Source organism: Microcebus murinus, chromosome 17, assembly GCF_040939455.1.
Source record: "Microcebus murinus isolate Inina chromosome 17, M.murinus_Inina_mat1.0, whole genome shotgun sequence".
NCBI lineage: Eukaryota > Metazoa > Chordata > Mammalia > Primates > Cheirogaleidae > Microcebus > Microcebus murinus.
Window position 1 is genome coordinate 8,127,717 of NC_134120.1, and position 16,218 is coordinate 8,143,934.

The 16,218-nt window shown below is 30.6% G+C and overlaps 1 protein-coding gene across 1 annotated transcript in view; it reads right to left on the reverse strand.

Annotated features, from left to right (window-relative positions):
- Nucleotides 1-16,218, reverse strand: part of CCDC102B (coiled-coil domain containing 102B) — a 202,430-nt gene that overhangs the window by 170,028 nt on the left and 16,184 nt on the right. The window lies entirely within an intron of this gene.

Consider the following 16,218-nt stretch of genomic DNA (forward strand, 5'->3'; position numbering starts at 1 on the left):
GAATTTCCTTGCAGTTATAATAGCAAGACCAACATTTAAAAAGAAAAGTTGATAAAAACAATGCATCTTTTAATATTCCATATTTTATTTTCCAGTATTACTAGAAATATGGAGAAATTTATGCACTTTAATTATCCTCAAAGAAACAGACATTGCCCATATTAAATTTTACCAAACAAATAAAAATAAAGATATAAACATGCAATTGGAGATAGAATATGACACAAATAATTTATTTCAACAAGTCCAATTCCGCATTGTAACACGGTCCACTTCAAAACAAAGCTTGAAATATTTATTGTCCCCTAACTACATAACGGTTTTCTTTTTCTCTGCCAACTAAATTCTGATTTGTTCAGGTAGAATGAGAAATCTATTAATCTCTGGGAGAATAAATCACTACTCCAATCTCAGAGGCTAAATCATGATTAGTGTACATCTTCTATAATGACTTCCGTCTATTGACTATTCACAAATCTCAAGGCAGGCATATAGCCTGTTTGTAGCTGATGAGATGTGAGGTGAAGTGTTCTGGGAAGGTTTCCTATCTAGAAAATAAGAGAAGATCAGAATGAGAAACCATCTTTCCTCTACCTTCTTTCTGTTTGAACAAAGACATGGTTCTGAAAGAAGGCGAGTATAACAGCCATCTCCTAACATTTAAAATGGTGAAACAGAAAGATGAAAAGACCCTGACTAAACTTCTGCATGAAGAATGCATACCTCTGATTTCTTTGCTATGTAAGTAGGATTATCTGTATTTATTTAAGCTATGATGGTTGAGTTTTCTGTTACCTGCAGTCAAAAGCCCATCTAACTAATAGATGAATTAATGTCCTACTATGGCTAATATTGTGATAAGCTCTAAAATTAAGTATGAAGGAGATGGTCCTTATATTCAAAGATTTTACAGTCTAGAGGATGAGACAAGCACACATAAATTTAAAACTATATTTTAATAAATATATTTATTCAATATTTTTCTTAGTACATATTATATGTCAAGTCAGATTCTTGGGGTATGTTCAAGGTAACTTAAGGAATTCTGCTAAAGACTCAATATTCAAATAGGTATGTTGAGGATATAGCAAGAAGAATCTTTCCGTTAAAATAACTGCTTAAAACATGTACATTAATTTTCAAATTAATAAACTTCCATGATTGTATAAGATTACCCATTTTTATCCTCAGATATGGTTTTCTGGTGCAAATAATCTTAGATGATATTTTATGTTCATGATATTAATTCCTCTCAGTTTTTTCATTTGCTTTTATGTAGTTACAGATCATAAACTTCCTCCTTATGACCCATTTATTTAATCAACTGAATGGGTTTCATTATACTAACTAACTTACAAGATAAGTCTTTATTCATTGGGAAAAATAAGACTGTGTAATATTTTTAAAATACTACATAATTAAAAGACTTTATAATATTAAACTTAATTAATATTAATTTTTACTTATGCAAAAAACATATTTTAACAAGTGTTCTGTATATGTGCCAAAGCAATTCACTCATTATTACAATACTTATTATAATGATATAGACTCATGGTTGTAATTATTTTTGTTAGCTTTGGTATATGTCCAATCATGTTTGAATTAGTGCTGATCTGGAATAATTGTTCCCTTCATTTACTGTAATTCAGAGAGCAATAATAATATAACTGACTAAATTCCAAGACCAACATAAAAAAAGAACAAAGGAACTCTTAATTAGGAACACACCATATATATATATATATATATATATATATATATATACACACACACACATAAATATACATATATACATATTCACTATTCACTATTTAATGATATTTCTTTGGGTTGGAATTCCAAAATGAAAACAGCAAATTTAATTCAATATATTAAATTTATCCTTGCCAGTTTGCAAAATAAATCAGTATCATAAAATTGTAGTGTCTTTAAAATGTCTCATTAACTTTTATTTCACTAGTGTTTTGAAGACTCTATAATTGAATTCTGGTACATTGAGATCTTGCCTACCAATTAACTATGTATTTTTTCACATCTTACTAAATAAAAATGAGTTGGGTTTAATCATTCAGTCCTTGAATTTGGATAGTATTTCCTGTTCTAAAAAGTTTTCTCAAGCAAGGATAACTTGCTTGAGATTGGGATAGTTAATACACATATATATTTATTAAAGTATTCATTTTCCCTATACATACATGTGCACTATTTGTGTTTTTATCTTAGACAACGGAGAAAATATTTTCCAGTGGTTGCAGCACAAGGCCATTGATATATTAGAAAATATTTAATGCTGTTGACTCTTTGGTTTCTTGTATTGATTTTTGTGTTATAAAAATACTCATACAATCAGGCTACCATGATTCCTGGGAATAATTTTTAATGTAGTACATAACAAAGTAAACAAAAGGTAAAGGGTCAACTATATATATATATATATATATATATATATATATATATAATGTTACTTAACACGTTATTTCTTGCCAAAGAGGAGCAGACATGTGTAGGATGGTAGGCTTCAGACTGTCTTGGTTCAAGTTCTGACTCTGCCACCTTTTAGACAGATGATCTTGGATAAATTACATAAACTGCCTTTGACTCAATATCTTTATTTATAAAAGGTGACAAAAACAGCATATACTTTGTTGAGTTCTTATGACTATTAAATGAAAAAAATGCCTGCAGATTGTCTAGCCCAGGCTATCTAGTAGGTAACACAAAAGTTTCTCTTAAGTTATACAAATCATTAGCATATCACCTAGACTATTGTACTACTTATTTTTTTTTCAGTTTCTTTTCTCTTATTTGAAAGAGAAATAGTGTCCTTAAAAAATGGGGAGAATATAATGAAAAATTAGATTTACAAAAGTGCTCTGAATTTCATGTAATAAAGATACAGTCTCAATTTCTAAATAATATTAATATAAATCAGTGGAAGCCTCGGTACTATTATTTTCCTCTCCTTATGATACAGAAACTAGGGTGTAAGGCTCTAAAGAATCAAGCCAACCAGTTTGGGAATCAAGTAAATCTGAATTACAGCCATTGCTTCCCAGTCTTCTAGATTATTTCAGAAATAAATTTGGTGTACTTCAATTTTGGATATTTTTATACTAAAATATCTCCTATTAAATCACACAATTAGTCAACTGGTTCTGACATTGTCCTTTGAGTTCGTTCATTCAATCTCCTCATCACAGCTTAAAGAAACTGTAAGCTCTGGGGCCTGTCTGTCCCTCTGGCCTCTTCCTCTCTGTCATTCCAACTTCATGTCCCAAGCTTCTTCGGTCACCATGAGTGGAGTGTGCCTGCTCCTGGCATAACCTTACCTCCACATTTTCCTTTGTGCAATGATTGCTATGCAGCAGCACCTGCCCCTCCCTCCCCATTCCCACCCTTCCCTGGCTTCTCATCCTTCAGGTGGCAGCTTATACTTTCCTGCTAATGGCACCTGTGACCCGACTCTCCTACATCCTTTCAAGGACCTTTATCAGAGAGGATTACCCTACCATTGGCCTACTGTGAAAGTGAACAAAATTGACATCACTTCTGCCATCCTGGGATTTTGCTAATAATCATAAACAATAAATCAAACTAGCAATCACAAATTTTATCAAAGTCTTTGAAAGAAGCAAAGAGTGCATTGTGATCCAAAACACCCCTATTTACTTAGCAAAGTCCCAAGTGACATTTTATGTATATGCTGAAGAATGAACTGAGGCAGAAAGAAAAGCATTTTTGGCAGAAGTTACACTATCATGGCAGGATAAAATAGAATCTAAAAATATTTTTGTTTTATTGTTAACATTATTGTTTTCCCTTAGCCTATAGAAAATGCATGCTACATGAAACTTTTTGGATTTTTTTCTCCTAAGAGGCATAGGATCTCTAATGTATACACAACATTAACAACAAAAGCCATAAGGGATGAGAAAATATGTTAATGTAAATTTAAAACACAATGCTAAGAAACAATTGTTATTATTGTTAGGATGCCATCCATATATTCTGATAACTAAGAGAGAAGAAAGGATTAGTTTTTAGTATTCAAAAAAGAAAAATATCATATTGCATTATAAAATGTGGCCTGTCAAACATGCACAAATGATTAATATAAAAACATGGGTTTAAAGTACAAAAAATGTATTTTGGGGGGAATGTTTTGCAAGAAAGCACAGAATATTAAATATAAAGACTAAAGTTGTGCCAAGATAAATGAAACCATCACAGCGAACAGCCATATGGTGTCACATGTTTGTAGTTCAAGTTTTGCTCATGGTTAAATATTACATTTTAAAAATCCTTACACTGTGGCAAATTATATGGACAGTTATAGTCTATGCTTGTGGATGCAAATGAGAGAATTTTGAAATTGTATAGAGGCAGGAAATAATTGCACAAAGCAGACAAATTAATAATATAAAATAAATTTGAACAAGTTGCCAATGATTTAAACCTTAGATATTTTACTTTCCAAAAGCATTGCAGTATAAAACGTAAACACTCTAAAACATATATTTATATTAGCCAAGAGTCATCATAAAATTATACATTGCATGATCTTATCAGATAGAAACTGTGTTCATTTTAAAGAATTGACATAGAATTTATATAGTAAGCACTGCCTTTTGTTAGAGGAGTCTTCATTGTTTCCTATCTCTTTAACCTCTTACTATTTACTAATATTTTTGAAACAATGTGTCACTGTGTTTTCAAATCAATATGATGCCTTTCTTTTAGGCTAGGTTTCCAGTAAAATTATTTGTGAATAAAATACTCAGAAAAAGAATATGTTTCTAAGATAATATTCAATGATTTAAAAAATCTCCATTTCTTTTAAAACATATTATTCCAGAATAATCTCTCCACATGGTAACTTGATATTATTACAATGTTTTCTATGCTTTAAAAAGCATTTAAAATTACATTATAATAATAAGCTTTTGGGTCAGACATGGAAAGTGACCAGTTTGACCTCTCTGGAATATGAATAAAGGGATAAAGAGAAATCCAAAATCTATAATCCGTTTTATAAAGTGTCAATGCATCATTTGTAATCAGTCTTGGAAAAATAAAATTCCTGTTTTCTGGCAAGCTGATCATCTTGAAGCCTTTATAGTGCTTTGCCTGCCAAGTACAAATATAGGTTCAGACAATTTAGAATTTCTTGGTGGATACATTATTTAACTATTCTTATGTAGTATTTGGGTTGCCAAACAGGTTCAAGAAAGTCCTGCTTTAAAATATTGCTGAAATTTCTTACCAGTGTACAAATTGTGAGACATAAAGATATTTTATCTAAGATTTGAGTTTAGCAGGATAAGTATATTTCTCCTAATAACATATATAATATTTATGCTACTTATTACCTATTTGTATGGAAACCTGACACTTGTTGAATTCATCAGCATTTTTAACTATTTATATTCATTTCAAGGTTTCAGTGAGCAAAACCACAAACTATCCCAATTTTCATATACAATCTAATCCAACTTAATAGTGCCAAATAAATAAGCCAAAATATTTCTTGAGACCTTAAGCCAAAAATGAAATTAGTATTAGCTGTGCTGGAAGTATAGAGCCCCAGTGAATCTTATTTTTATGTAAGAATACCCTTAGCACTATTTCCAGGTGGCTAGCAGGCAGAGTGCACACTTTATTGAAATGAACACTGCACAAGGTTGGTAATGGCAAAAATTCAATCCTTTTCCAAAGTTAGACAGGTGATTCTGAGTCTGGAATTTACATCAGTATGTAAACCCTATCTCGTATAACCTCATTACAGATCAAAAATTACTATAAACTGTTTCCATCAAAATTAGTTAAAAAGAAATTAAAATAAGAGCACATAGCAAACAACTTGAAGTTATAATTATTAATTTATATAGTGAGTAGATCACTCTATGAAATAATTCCTATCATAGTTCCACTACAAACTGGAGGTGAAGGGGGGGTTTATACTGTCTAATATAAGGGATTTTTTTTCTCCTGCTTGTTTATTTGTCTAATTTAAAGGCTATAATTCATTAAAATTATAGATTTTCTTTAATATAGAATTCATCACCAATCCCCAATATTTATGTGCATTTCAAGGTTCCTGGGAACAAAACCACAAACTATCCCCAATTTTTCTATGCATTCCTTAGCAAAATTTCTAAACCATTTTTACCTTATTCACACTTATTCTTAAAGAATGTATGAGGCTAAGTCAGAAGTTCTTCACAGATCTGGTTATAGTTTCTGGTGGACAAGAGAAAGCTTTTATGTTAGTATGATTCAGTAATATTTTCTCACACCCATTTGATGGAATGTGCATAGCTGTCAAACTACTCTGTTAGCTGACTGGAAAGTTTTCTCAGGCTTAATAAGAGTGCAGCTCAAAGATCGTCATATTTAGGCCACTTTAAATATTTTCCATCAAAACAAAATTTATTCTTACAATCTATTTCATTTTGCCAACAGTGCATTCTTCGCATTAACAATCCAAATTGGCTAAACTATATCCCACATCAAAAAACTACAAGAAAATATTGGATTCAGAGGCAGATATTTCATAAGGTATTTAGACTTTTGTGAGCTATACCTGTGCCTATTTCCAAATACTTTGCTGCAGTCACCACAGTCCTTACTAAAGCCAAAATTATTTATATAAAAGCATATGTGACACTGTTTATTAAAGTTTATTTCTTACGTATGATTTAGAATTTAATTTTCAGTGTAAATAGCAATGGCCATATTGGTGCCAAAGAATAAAATTTACCCTTTCAAATACAAACTACATCTCAAAAGAAGTATTTTAAAAGCCCAGCTCCCCCAAATCACAAGATTACTGATTAATCAAATGCTATAGAGAGCATCTAGATAAGATGAAGCAAGTTTGGAAAAGAGAAAGATCAGGAAGCTATACCACTCCTATCCAGACTTCAAGAGTAGGGAAGCCAGAAAAGCAACTTTTCAAATATAATATCTAAGAAGTTGTGTAAGATTGTCATCCCTGTAGTATTGGTCGAGTAGAGCAATATTTTTAAATTATAGAAGTTAATATTTAATTTCTTTATTTGGTATATTCATCAGACACTACCATGATAGAACATATTTAAACATGAGTTTATTTTGCTCTTTTTTTTTTACAATTTCTTGAAGCAGGAACTTAGATTATCATTTTGAGAACTTTCCTTATTTTTTTATTTTTTATTTTTTTTAGAAAAAGTCTCTCTCTATTGCCCAGGCTGGAGTATAGTGATGTGATCACAGCTCCCTGCAGCCTTGGACTCCTGGGCTCAAGCAAAACTCCTGCCTCAGCCTCCTGAGTAGCTGAGACTACAGGCACACACCACCATGCTTACCTAATTTATTTTAATTTTTTGTAGATACGAAGTCTTGCTATGTTGCCCATGCTTGTCTTGAACTCCTGGCCTCAGGTTATCCTCCTGCCTCAGTATCCCAAAATGCTGGGATTACAGGCACTAGCCACCTCGCCCAGCTGAGAACTTTTCTCATTTTTAATATAAGAGGTTAGTGCATAAATTTCCTTCTCTTCACTGCTTTAGCTGCCTCCCAAATATTTGATATGTTACAGTACTTTCATTTCATTCAATTCTGTATACTTTTATTTTCTTTGAAAATTCTTCATTGAACCATGGATTATTTAGACATGTGTTATCTAATTTCTACTTCTTTGGGAATATTTCTGTAGTATTTCTATTTTTGATTTCTAGTTTGATTCCATTATAGTCAGGGAAGATACTCTATCTGATTTCAATTCTTTTAAATTTGTTAAAGGTTGTTCTTGACATAGGATATGATTTATGTTGCTGAATGTTGTATGTAAAAATATATGTATTCTGCACTTGTATGGTGGAATGTTCCATACATGACCCTTAGATCCTATTTGTTGACTATGTTGTCCAGATTTTCTATAACTGTTGATTTTATGTCTAGTCATTTTATCAGTTGTTGATAGAGATTGTTGATGTCCCCAACTACAATTTTTTGATTTGCCTATTTCCCTTTTCAGCTCTTTCAGTTTTTGCTTCATGTGTTTAGAAACTGTATAGCTTGATGTGTACTCATTTAGAGATTATCATGTCTTCCTGGTGTATTGATCCTTTTATCATAATGAAATTTCTCTTTGTCTTAGGTATGTAGTATTAGTGTTTTTTCATTTTTTTTGCTTTGAAGTAACATCACACATATTAATGTAACCACATAATTATTTTTAAAAATCTAATCTTTGCATGGTATATTTTTTCCATTCTTTTATTTTCCATTATTTTATTTGTAGTGGATGGGAATTTTGATTGATAATTTGAGAAAGTGAGTTTCTTGTTAAGTTTCTTATTAATAGCATATAATTTGTCCATGGTCTTTTTGTTTGTTTAGTTTGGTTTGTTTTACCCATCCTGTCAATCTCTGGCTTCTGATTGGTATATTTATGCCATTTATTATTGGTGTGTGAGAACTTATGTGCCATTTTATGACTTGTTTTGTTTCCTCTGTTTCTCATGTTGTCTTTTTTCTTTTCTTTTGTTTTTTTGCTTTCCTGTTTGTTACTTAAATATTTTTTGGCTTCCACTTGGCTTATATATGTAACATGTTTTTTAGTCCATCATTTTGTGTACTACAGTTTTCATACCAGTTGCTCTGAGAATCAAAATATACCAATGTGACATTGTAGTCTACTGAATTAACATTTCATCACTTCAAATGAAGTATGGAAAACCTAGTTCTATTTAGGTCATTTTGTCTGTTCCATCCTTAAATATCACTTTCTTACATATAAAATGATTATATAATTATTTCAACTATCAACTATGATTTATAAAATGGATGAGGGGAAAGATACTGTATTATATGTATTCATACTTCTATTTGATCTTTCACAATTTTTGGTGCTTCAAGATTCCTTCTTTAAATATTTTGTTTCTTTTTATAGAATTTCCATTCCATTAGCCAGTTAATAACAGAATCTTTTAGTTATTCTTCATCTGGCATCTTTATTTTTCCCTTCATTTCTGAAGAATAGTTTCACAAGGTATATAATTTGCACTCAATAATTTTTTGCCTTTCAACATTTAAAAATGTGCAACCTCCTTGTGGCTTTCATGGCTTCAGGTGAGAAATTTGCTATTACTGAAATTGATGTTCCAAGTGTTGGCATTTTATATTAGAAGTTCAGCATTGGTTATGCAGTAACATAAATATTATGGCACATAAGTCTTTCATTTTTACTCTTATCCTTAAATTTCAAACATAGATAAAAGTATATAACAATTAATGTGATCAATCAGGTGGTAATAAATGCCATCAAAAGCAAGATTATGGCCATGACTTCAAGCCACATAACTATGTTTTGTTCTATCCTTGAAATGCTTACTTTATCTCAGGATGATTGCATAAAATGGTAAAGCAAAGAAGTTCAAATTGTTTTCTTCCAATGTGTGTGAATACTAACCTTTGTATTAATAAAAATAAGTGTAATAGACAAATCTCTAAAATGTCACTGTCTGTTAGTATTCACAAACTTGTCTAATTCTTTTCCTCTCAGTAAGGGTTTGCCCTAGTGACCTGCTTCTAATGAATATAATTTGTAAAAGTTCACTTCTAAATTTAAGTTATAAAAAAAAAAAGACATTTCCATCTTGCTAGCACTTTCTCTATTGCCCCCTCTTTTGGTTACTCTGATAAACCCAAGAGCCATGTCACAAACTATCATGTGGAGAAGTCCACATGGCAAGGAACAGAGGAAGCCCTCTGGCCAACAGCTCCTAATAATTAAATCCTGCCCACAACCACCTGGAGGAAAATCCAAGTTTAGTTTTAAGACCACTGCAGCTCTGACACCTTAACTGTGGCCCTGTGATTGATACAGAACCAGAGGAAAAGCCACAACTCGATTCCCAACCCACACGAACTATGAGACAATAAATGTTGCCTGTAGAACACTACATTTTTGTTGTAGTTTGTTATATAACAATACAAAAAAGCAATACATGATTATTAAATCACTTCCTCAAATTATCAATTAACATTGTGATCTGTCACAATTTAGTCTAACATCATAAAAACCTGTAAGCATTTAAGAAATAATATGTTGCCAGTTGCAACATCTGTAATCCTAGCACTTTGGGAGGCCAAGACAGGGGCATGCTTGAGGCTAGAAGTTTGAGACCAGCCTGGGCAATAAAACGAGACCCTGTTTCCACAAAAAGTAATTTTTAAAAAATCATCTGGGAGTTGTAGCAGGAGCCTATAGTCCTAGTTACTATGGGAAGTTGAGGTGGGGGGGATTTCTGGAGCCCAGGAGTTTGAGTTTACAGTGAACTATGATCAGGGGACCACTGAACTCTAGCCTGAGAGACAAAGTGAGACCTCAGCTCTTTAAAAAAAGAAAGAAAGAAAATGTTAAAATTTACCAATTAAACCAATTAAAGTTGGGCTGGGATCAATGTGAAAGTTAAATGAGATCAATTGAAGAAATAGAATAAGACAGTAAATCTCAATACAAATGCCAGTCACAGAATTAAGAGGAAATGCATTTTATGATGTATCTTCAGATAATATCAAAATGTAAAGTGTCTGTGGCACTAAAGATATGATGTAGTCAAGAAAATAAATGTAAGAAATATCATAGTATTTTGTTTAAATTAGATATCTTGGCATAAGATAAAATCGGCTGGTATTTTGAGAGCCATTGGAACAACGGATAGCTACCTATGACATTAGCTTATGGAAAAAATATTATGTAACTAACTGAAAAAGGAAGAAAGACATCACAAACGAAGGAGATGAGATATGTAATCCAGATGTCAGAAAATTTGCAAAATTTTATTTTTGTTTTGTTTTCCTTCTTATAATTTAATTAAAATCCAAGTAAAACTTCCCAAAGTCTACAGAGAACTTCAATTTATTAATCACTGTTGTAAAATTGTAATAATTGTCTGACAGGAAAGGAAATTTTGTTTACAACTTACTTTAAAATAGCTTAAAGACTGCAGTCTCCACAAAGAATATGAATTATCAGAAAAATCCATTTTTAATCTCCATTGATATTTGAGAAATCAAAACCCAGTAAGAGAGAAATGTTCTGGGTTTTCATTAGTATATGTTGACGAAGCGATAGTAACAGGAAATATAAATTGACACTCAACAATATCTTTAACAACTTAAAATTAGAAAATGAGAACAGTGTACATATTCATTTTTCTAAAATGTTTCTCGAAACCACATGACTATAATTTGAAGCTGCTATACTTGATAGTGCATTTAATTCACTGCACATGATTTTCCTCTCTAGGGGTACATATAGAGGAACATGCTAATTTTTACATCTTGATACTTTATAGAGTAATTTATTGAAAAGCATTTTATAGTTAAAATGCAAGATATTATTTTGCCTTTGGAAGAATAAAAACTGTCAAGAAATTATTTAGATGTTTTTTTCCCATTTTAGAATGCCAAGTACAATAGTGTGAGAAAAACTTTCTATTCAAACAGCACCTGAAGTTTAGTAGTGCTTATTTTGGACATATAAAGTAGCATTAAGTTCTTGAAGTTCTTCGGTTTTATCAAAGTTAGTTCTCTTTAATATGAAGATAAATCATTTTAATGCTTATTGATTAACATATTTTATAATATTTGCCTTTATATAAAAATAATTTCTCCAAATCAAATGATAGATAAACTGAACTGTTTGGTATCCCACAATGAAATCTGGGGACAGAGGGAAAGAGAGAGAGAGAGAGAGAGAAAATTATCAGGCAGTTTCCTAAACATTTCTCATAATTCCTTCTCCCTAGAGCCTAAGAGGTATATCAGTATTTATCTTTCTATGCCTCTATATTTTATATTTATTCTAAGTGTATGTGTGTAAGAGAGTGTGTATGTAAGAGATACAAAAATTTTCAGATCAGCAAATCTGAATTATAATCATTTTTATTATTATAAGTGATTATTTTAAATTGTAATTTCCCAGAGACTTTTGCCTAATGAAAAAAATTTCCAAATTTTATAATATCATGCTAGTCTGACTGTTTCGTATTATTCAAATAAAGACTAATGCAAATGTCATTTTTCTGGCTGTATTTTTCCAAATAAATCTATGTTAGGAACGTAATTAAAAATTATGCTTTTTAAATTCCAGATTTGAAACTAAAGTACCAGTTTGACATGTTAAACATTTATCCATTTACATCTATAATATTTTGGGTTTTTTTTCTTGTTTATTTATTTTTATTTCACCATATTATGGAGGTACAAATGTTGTTAAGGTTACATATATTGCCCTTGCCTCCCCTCCCACCTTGAGTCAGATCTTCAAGCGTGTCCATACCCCAGGTGGTGCGCATCTTACTCATTATGTAAGTATATACCCATCCCCTTTCCCACTCCCACCTGCCCAACGTCCGATAAATGTTTTTTTGTTTTTTGACATTTTGGTTACATTTTATATCTTTGCCTCTAAGAACTCCATAATTCTAAGAAAACTATAATAGTTTTTGTAATATTTAAAATTGAATCCAATTTCATAGTTTTACAAGTTTTTGGAACAAAGGGACACTTGGCCTAGCACATTTAGTAAAACTCCTGGACTTATTATGTCCCAGATGATGAATAAAAATTTTGATACTCTTTGGGTTGTTTCCTAAGGGAATTTTAAAATTATTTTTTCATATTTTACTTTTCCCTACAGTAACATTAAATGGTGTGAATATCCTTTACTCAAAATGTTTTGTGTTTTTAAATTTAAAATAATTTACTGACTTTTCTCCCAAGGAAATTTAAGAAAACTTTGCTTATTTGTAGAAAGAAAGAAAGAAAGAAAGAAAGAAAGAAAGAAAGAAAGAAAGAAAGAAAAGAAGAGGGAAAGAGGGAGGGAAGAAAGGAAAGAAGAAAAAAGAGAGAGAAACACATGTGTATATTATTCTGTGCCTGTATTTGGTATAGTTTCATATTTCATGAGCTAACTTTCCAGATAGAACAAAACTCAGTATTTTTCATTATTGAGAAGAACTTTGAAGACTCATAGTTTATATTTGAGTCCAATAAAGAATTTAGGAAAGACATTGTAACAGTGTGCCCCAACAACAGTTAATATAAAATAGTAACTAAAATATTATGTTTATGAAATTAATTTATGAAAGATAAGTTTATAAAATATAGCATCCTGGAAAATGCAAATTTAAATATCTTTGCCAGCAAGTAGAAAATGATGAGAAAAATGTACTGATTTTAAGACAAGCAGCTAATATTTATTTTTATGCATTGCTATTAAGGGCCTAGTGAGGCTTATATATCATCAGTGTTTCTTTTCTTTAACTTAAATATGTAGTATTTGTGCCAGATTCTCATGTAATGTGAAGGAAATGAATTTGCTTCCAGATTGCCAAACTCCCTTACTTTGGGATTTCTTCTACAAAATATAGAAAATGAACCACACTGGGCAGCCTTTTATCATCATTTACAGCATTCTCACCAGAGAGAATTAGATGTAAGTTCAAACAAAAGAAAGGAAATTGGGTGGTCTATCTATTTGTGACTACTAGCTTCCTCGGGAAGCCTTCATAATCCTTTTTTAGACTTGGTGCCCTTTCTGTGATCTCTGAGCACTGTTACCCCTCCTTTACAAATGTTTAACAGAGTTTGGTTTATGTTTTAGAATTATTTGATTTCTCTATTTTCTGCACCAACCATACTGTGAAGTGAATGTAGGTGAGGACCCATGTTTGTTTCTGCTCACCATTCCATCAATAGGGGCTAGCACAATGTCTGTGTTAGAGTAATAAATAAATATTTATCACATGAACAAATGAAAAATGAATGAATGTGAGATATTTAAGAAAAAAAGAGTCTATAAAACCTAGCAAAGATTATTTATGAAGAATTTAGAAATAACCTATTTCAGACCAGGAAAAAATGATATCAATTTTTCACAAACTTTTCCAGGTAAAAGAAAAAGCGAATGCATCTCAACTCATTTTATAAGGTCAAAAAATTCTTGATAACAAAACTTTATTAGGACTTTATGACAAATCTCTCCCATTATAATATATATAAAAACCCTAACAGAAATATTAGCAAGAAAAATCCAGTAATTAAAAAGATTAATGTCTCATAAAATTTATATATTAATTCATAATATAACTTTGGTTTAGCATTTGATTATCATTGCAATTTATTTAGTAAAATATATTAATGAAATAAATAGAATCATCTCAATAGATGAATAAAATGCATTTGATAAAAATCAAGAAGTTTACAATTTTAAAAGGTACCAAACTAAAAATAGAAGGGAAAATAATTGATGTGATAACAATTTATTGCAGAAAACCTAAATAATCCTTAATGGTGATTATTGATAACTTTCCCCCTGAAATTAGTAACTATAAAGAAGTGACTGCTAATACTAGCACTGTTTAGTATTATACAAGAGGAGAGGCCTAACCTCTAAAATATGACAAGAAAAAGAAATAAAAATAGAGATCAAAAGAAAGAAAATTCTCATTTTGTACAATATTATAGTGTAAGTAGAAATTTAAATCAATTCACAAACCACTAGAACTAATATGTGGTTTTTAGTAAAGTCACTAGATATGAAGTAAATATATACAAGTATGTGTATTTTTACATTTTAGAAATAAATATTTATACCAAAAATATTGAATTTTAAAATACAATACAATTTTATCATGGTATCATATGTATCAAAATAGCTATAGCTATAACAGAAGATGAGTAAACTTACATTTTATAAGCCACAATATATTATTATAAGAAACTAAAGAGCATCTAAATAAATGAAAGAATATATCATGTCTTTATGGCTTATAAAGCTCAAAATTGTAAAATGACACTTGTGCCCTGATCAACCTATGTATTCAATAATCCCAGTTAAAACTTCAGAAGTTTATTTTGTGGAAATTGAGAAGTTGATTCTAACATCCATTTGGAAATGCCAAGAGTCAAAAAAAAAAAAAAAAAAGGAAAAAAGAAAAGAAAAAGCCAAGAAAAACTTTAAAAAGTAACAAAGTTATAAGAATTTTATTAATGAATATGAAAATGGTAAAAAGCTATAATAATTAAGACAAGAAGTTATTGGCACAAGAGTAGACAAATAGATCAATGGAAAAGAATCCAGAGACCAAACATAGACCCACATCTCTGTGGATTGGATTTATGACAGTTCAGTGTGGGGAATTATTTTTCTCTTTTTCAAATAAAGGTGATACCTCAATCATGTATTTATATGGAACTAAATGTTACAACACCTTATTAAAAATTCAGTCCCAAATAGAATGTTCACCCAAAATTATAAGATAAAACAATAAATCATCTGGATGGTAACTAATAAAAATCATTCATTACATTGCAGTAAACAAAGATTTTATAAACAGGATACCAAACATTAAGGTATCAAACATTCATTCATCAACCATGAATTAAGATATTTATCAACAGAACTTTATTAAACCTAAAAATTTCTGTTTGTGAGAAAGCATTATCAACAGAATGAAGTGCAAATCATAGCCTAGAAGAAGGTATTAACCATACACATATCCACTGAGTACTTATAAAGTCAAAAGTTGACAAGAAAAAGTCAACAGCATGATTTTTAAATAAAATGCTAAAAGACTTGAGAATGTACTTCATGAATGACAACATTCACATAGTCACTAATCATGTGGAATGTTCTTACATCATCAGCTATCAAGGAATTGCAAATTAAAACCACAATGGAAAACCACTACCCATAAGAATTATCATAGCAACATTATTTCTAATAGCTCAAAATTGAATGAATCCATTGTCTATAAACTAAAAATGGATGTATAAGTTTTGTCATAGTTACCATGTAACAATAACAATGAATGAACTGTTGCTACAGATGGGTGAATCTCATAAACAAAATGCTAAATTGAAAGAATTTGGCACAAAATAATATGTTCTGTATGATCTCATTTATAACAAACTCAAAAAGATTAAAACCTACTCATGGTAGAATCAGAATAGTGTTTACCTTTGAATAGAGTGGTAATGACAGGCAGAAGGTATGAAGGAAGCTTCTAGAATGCTAACAAGTTTCTATTATTTGATCTAGGTGGTGGCTACATGGGTGTATTCTTTTAAACAAGTCATTGAGCTGTATATGTTTCAATTTATTCACTTTAGGTGAAGCCATCAACATTGAATCTCATCATTTAAATAACCAGAAAACAG